This window comes from Prunus avium, chromosome 8, assembly GCF_965620075.1.
Source record: "Prunus avium chromosome 8, drPruAviu1.hap1.1, whole genome shotgun sequence".
Lineage (NCBI taxonomy): Eukaryota > Viridiplantae > Streptophyta > Magnoliopsida > Rosales > Rosaceae > Prunus > Prunus avium.
The window spans coordinates 913,314-919,581 of record NC_142291.1 but is presented as its reverse complement, the minus strand read 5'-3'; the positions used below and the strand labels follow the sequence as shown (position 1 = coordinate 919,581).

The window sequence follows — 6,268 nt, the reverse complement described above, 5'->3', positions numbered from 1 at the left end:
TCTCTCTCTCTCTCTCTGTATTTTTTTTTTTTTGGACTAGGCTTGATGTGTCTGAGAGTGGCTTGGCGGCAGTTGTGCGGCTTAGCAATGGTGACATGAGAACACATAACAATGACATGTATGTAGTTTCCGATTCTCCAAAGTTTATTAATTCATTGGACAAGACTTTTGTGCAATCATATCATGGAGGACATACTTTCTCACCTGCAGTCAACTCACATGGCTTCACAGCAGCAGATAACAGAAGAAGCAGTATATCTTTGCACAGGAAATCCAGGGGCTGGGAGAGCTTAATAGAGAAGGTTTGAAGAAGATGCCTCTTTGTGTTCCCCTTGCCTCCGAGAAAGAACAAGGGGAAGATGGAGCTTTTTTTTTCTTTTTTTTTAGTGGAAAATGGAGTAGTTTAAATGTTATTTCTATAATTTTTTTAGTAATTTTGTTTGCAATTATGTGTATTTGTTTTGTTATTGGCATGTAATTTTAAATTTAATGTTTGGGATGATTGGGTGGGAATTGGGCTAATTGTGAATTTGTAGGCCCAAATTTTGTTTAAAAACTTCAGTTGGGCTTAAATCTCTAAAAATTTATAATAAAAAAATCAATTGGGCCCAAGGGCCGGTCCAAATTGTAAAACCGGAAACCGAACCGGATATAAACCGGTTCGGGTTGGTGCGGTTCGCTTAGGTGTTTAATTGAAAAACCGGACCGAACCGGATCGGATGAACAGTACCGGTTTCGATTTCGGGTTTAGGGGAGAACCGGGCCGAACCGGACCGTGCCCACCCCTACTTTTACCTTCTTCTGTTTTGCAAAACATGTTCTTTGAAAAAAAAAAAAATAGACAAGCAAACTTTTCTTTACAAAACTAAGCCTTTCAGCAGTAACTATACCAAGCAAAGCCACCTAGATGGGATCCCGAACTGTCAACAAGCATCATGCCTAAGCAAAATAGCACAAGTCATGCAAAGCCAAGCTATTACAAAAAGGGCATGCAATTCTTGAGGTGCCGGAACAATGAAAACATTGTAGCCTTTCGATGAGCAATTCAAAACTTCACGACATCCAGAAATTCTTACAGGAGCCTTTGTGAAAATTATGCATACAATGGCCTGACCCTTTTAAAGGTGCGGCAAGAGGGTGCATTTTAGGCCAAATGAGTAGACAAGCCTTGCGAAAGTTTTAAAGAACAATGCATCGAAGATTTAGCTCAAAGATCCTATCAAAATTTCGACAGCATAAACCTTGTTCTTAAGGCTAGCCAACCTGTCAGAAAGATTTCAAGAAGTTCACAAGAGCAAATTCTCCCAACCAAGCAATATATATATATATATATACATATATATATATATATATAAGATGTACGGATTACAACATGCCTCAAGCATTTAGAAATTAATGCAGGTTCCAGCGGTTCAATAGTACATTACAAAGTCGTAACGACATAGTCGTTAGACTATCTGAAAAGTACACGGCCATTGCAAAAACAAAGTTACACATGTTGAAGATTTGTACATCCTATGGTATCAAGAAAGATGGAAGCTGTGCACTGAGCCAACTGACCCCAAGCCAAAGAAAACAACCTGTGAAATAAAAGGAGGCAGCACTGCCGGAAGGTACAGGGCAGTGCCAGAAGCTATGTCGAATGTTCCGAGAAGAAGAGGAGTAGAAGGCAGCACTGCCGGAAGGTACAGGGCAGTGCCAGCAGCTATGTCGAATATTCCGAGAAGAAGAGGAGTAGGAGGTAGCACTGCTGGAAGGTGCAGGGCAGTGCCGGCAGCTATGTCGGATGTTCCGAGAAGAAGAGGAGTAGGAGGCAGCACTGCTGGAAGGTGCAAGGCATGCCGGCAGCTATGTCGGATGTTCCGAGAAGAGGAGGAGTAGGAGGCAGCACTGCTGGAAGGAGTAGGGCATTGTCTACACCTGCATCGGATGTCCCAAGAACATGGGGGGCTGCCGAAAACAAACCCTTCTTTACGCAGCACCTCGATATAGACGCAGGATCAATCACTGAAGCAGTTTCCGTCACTGGCTCTTCACTTACTGCAACATGTTCACAAGCATTCTTGAGCAATGGAGGGGGTCTTCCCCTCTTCAATTTATCATCCAGTGAATAAAGGTGGTCACTAATAATTGACGACGGGTTGATGTCATGGCAGGTCTTGACAAGCAATGAATCCCTGCAAGAATTGCCAACAAAGAATATGCTGAAAAATGGTTCTCTGTGTTAAAGCCAAGCAATCTCCACACTAGCATGCAAGCGATATGAACTTTACAAGCCAAGCAAAGCAAGCTATCTCATGCCAAGCGAAATGTATAAACAAAAAAAATATTTTCGAAGCATCATGCAATCTATTACTCAAGCTCATGACAAGAAAATTTCCCATTCCATGCTCAATCAATCATTCCAGCAGACCCTTTTTTCACAAAGCAAGTGCTACAAACTGAACACTGTTTACCTCCTAGTAACCTTTTTCACAAAAATAAAAAAACAGAACCCCTATGAGTTACACAGCATCCTTGCAGACCCATCATACACATGTTTATATCTAAAGCCAAAAAAATAAATAGCCATCCATGAACAAGCTCTAAGCTCATAAAAATTAAAAATTAAAAATAAATAAATAAATAAATAAATTAAAAAAACCAATTGTGCTTTCCTCAAGCTTTCAAACAGCCTCTGATCTTACGTATTAATCATGCGGTTACAAGCATACGCTCTTGATCCATATAGTTCAACAACAATCAAGAAGGTGGTCAAGAACGTAGCACACGCAAAATACACGCCAAGCATGGCAAGTAAAGCGCACGCCAAAGGAAACGCTTAAGCAAATATCCAAGCAGCATGCAATTTATCCATGGCAAGCAAAATTTTTAAGCAATTCCCATGACAAGCAAATTCTCCCTCAAAATGCAAAAAGATTCAAGCATTGCAGAGCATGCATTCTGTCAATTTCTATTTCCAGAACATGGGAGAAAAGTCCAGATTTATTCAAGCATGCGTTCATAAGAAAAACAAGCCTAGGCCAAGATATCAGTCTATATCTATTCCTACAGAGTTAAAAAGAAGGACCTGAGATTCCAGCGAACAAGCAAAGCCCATGGGCATGAAGAACCCAACAAGCCCCTCAATAGATTCAAGAAATTGCAAAGAGGAAAGGGCATACCTTGTTAATCACCTCGAAGGACGACCTCAAATACACCAAGAAAGAAGGGAAGTTGGTGCTAGAAGAAGGGTAGTTGGTGCCGGAAGAAGGGAAGCTGGTGCCGGAAGAAGGGAAGTTGGTGCTAGAAGAAGGGTAGTTGGTGCCGGGAGAAGGGTAGTTGGTGCTAAAAGAATATCGTATCTACTATTTCACGCTACCATCTCCTTCAGCACCATTGTTGATCTCATTATTTATGCAACCAGCTGACCCATCATTGCAATTATCCCCATGTTCTTCTACGCAGACTTTGGCATCATCATTATTCTCAGGCATACTTGAGAATTGGTCTTTCTGAAGATGGATACCTCAGCAACTAATACTTGCAAGAACTTCTTCTCGTGGCTATATGACAACTCCTGAAAAAGATAAATACATCAGTTAAAGAAGAATGATCATGTCTCAAGAGTACATTTGCAGTGCTTACTTTGACATTTAATTGACTTGCTATTATGGATGCGAGCGTTAGAAGTTGTCACAGAAGACTTCACATACTGAGCATGCTTGGGGATTGGTGCAGAAAGTTCTTCTCCGGCCTTGAGAGGGCTAATCGCGACCACTTTTGCACTAGCCTTGGATGACGATCAAGCAGAGAAATGCACAAACAACATGCAAAGATAATAGGCAAGCTCATTAATCAAGCATTTGATCATGATATAATACCAACTCACACAACATATACTATGCCAAGCTCATAGAGGAATAAATGAGGCCAACACGCTCAATGCTAAAACATGCCAAGCGAAACTTATAGACGAACTTTCCTACCATGTCAGCTGGACATCCCACCTTTGGAAAATCGCTAAAAATCAAGCCTATAACCAAAAAATCCCAAACTTTCCAGATTCTTACTAGACATATCAAACTTCATTTTTCTAAAATTTCATTACATTTAGAGTTCGGGAAGGCTGTCAAACAGATTCCCAAAACATGTCATGCAGCAGGAATTGCACAACCTCAGCAGCTTAGCCCATACTTTGAAACTACTCCAAAAATTCATTTTTGCTTCAAATGACACAAGACCAGTTCCAACATGACCATTGAAAAGCCTATTTTCATATGTCGAAAGCTCCAACCCAGATTTGAAAAGAAATTTTTCAAAAGTTCAAAAAACAGCCAGCAAGCTACTTTGAGTCATTTTCACGAACACTTAGCATGCATTACCTAAGTAAGCTTGTGGAAGGTCTTGTTTATCACCAAGCTAAAACCCTAAATCACAAGCTCAACCACAGAATTCAGTGCCTAATTCACAAATTTTGAGAAATACGAAGGAACTCAAGCTTCAAGAAAACAAGCATGCATCAAAGGCATCAACATCAATCCATGTACACACTTTGGAAAAATGAGAGCAGAGAACAATACAATGGTCGGATGATCCCCAATTTTGGATATGTGGTAAACAACATAATTTCAAGCAAGTTTCATGAAGTAAGCACAATCACCAGAGCAGTAGATATCAAGAACAAGTGCAGAAACCGAATCTACAGGAACTCACCAGCCATTGATGAATACAGAAGCTACAGACCCGTTTTGAGGCATCAGAAAAATTCAGAAAATTCTCAAAATTTTATAGACTTTAGTCTTCGAGCAGATGAACAACTTTCATGAAGAAAGTTTTATGATCGGAACTTTCGAAATGTTACTTCTGAATTGATGAACAGTACCCACGGGTTTGGATTCTTGAAGAAGGAGAAGAAGGAAGAAATAATAAATGAAAAAGAAGAAGGAGGCAGTTGGCATTGGGAAACCGCAAGTAACTGTTGGAGATTATCATTACACGCCGTCATTTTGCACGGGGAAGAAGAAGGGTTTCCTACAGGTGCAAATTTGATTTTTGGGTTGGGTTTTAATTATCAGGCCCATTCCAGCACTTATCCATGACCCTAATAATTAAGGGGGCTAATGTTGAGGCCCAAAAAATCCATGGTTGGGCCCGAATGAATTCATGGCCCAAAAGCGATATATTATCGAGAAAAGACTCAATTTGGAGCACGCAAAAATCTGCCATGCACGAGTTATACTTCGCATGCCATGCCAAATAAAAATCCGTCATGCTAGAAAATAAGATTAAAAGCATAAAATGCATTTAGCTCTGCAAATCCATGCTAATTATCTTATCAAGCGTCGTAATTAAAAGCATGCCAAGCAACATGCCATGCCAAGCGGGAAATCGTTATTTCACACCCAATTACACTACAAGCTTAAGTGGGCCCAAGCCACTCAAATGCCCGGGGCTTGCTTGAGTGGGTTGTGGTATGGATGGTAACAAGTTATCATGGGGCCCATCAATGGGTTAAGAAATGGAAGTCTCGGGTCGCTTGGGGGCCTCGGGACTCAGGCCCATTTTCTTAAGCCCAAACATGGGTAAGCACAAGGAAGGAGATGAACCATTGCCTCAACCAAAATAGCCCATTAACCCAATTAGAATAAACTAGCCAAAATAAGCCCATTAGTCCAATTAGAGTAAACTAACCAAAAGCCCAACATTTGACAAAGCCACCCCATCCATTGGATAGATCATGTGGATAAAAAGCCAACATAATTAGGATAGAAACTAGCTCAGACTCTGGCACTCAGTTTGGAACCAAAACCACAAAACCAACGTTGGAAATCTGCACATGGGAGGCTGCTGGGAACTAGTTCCAAGTATAGGAATTCAAGAAACCAAGGAATTTTAGCACGCAAGAAGGATGCCACCCCTTAAACCAACGGGTACAGCCACTTTCTTGCCTTCATCAGACTTGACCATGGAAAGAGGAAGAAAGAGGAGGAAGAAGATGAGTGAAAAGGGGAAGCTCCCTTCTGAGGCAGCCGCTGGAAGAGGCTTGGAGCACCCAAAATCTCTGATTTTAGGGGATAGGGCAGAGCTGGCTTTGCCACCATGAGATAAGTCAAGAAGGAAGAGAAGAAAGGAAGAGAAAAACTTAGCTAAGTTAGGAAGAAACCATTAGGGTTTCTTGGAGAAGAGCAAACCCCAGCAACTATAAATAGGGCCTCTTCTACCCAGCCAAAAGAACAATCCACAGCCTTCAGAGAGCAAGCTTTCTCTCTTGAAAACCCAGTAAATT

At 41.1% G+C, this 6,268-nt stretch overlaps 1 long non-coding RNA gene across 1 annotated transcript; it reads right to left on the bottom strand.

Moving 5' to 3' along the window:
• Positions 1 to 1,305: 1,305 nt before the first annotated feature.
• Positions 1,306 to 4,978, bottom strand: LOC148291087 (uncharacterized). The gene is made up of 4 exons (XR_015826177.1): positions 4,696 to 4,978; positions 3,628 to 3,772; positions 3,165 to 3,559; positions 1,306 to 2,177 (listed from the first exon to the last, which is right to left on the bottom strand). It is a non-coding gene; the product is annotated as an uncharacterized LOC148291087 (long non-coding RNA).
• Positions 4,979 to 6,268: the final 1,290 nt, after the last annotated feature.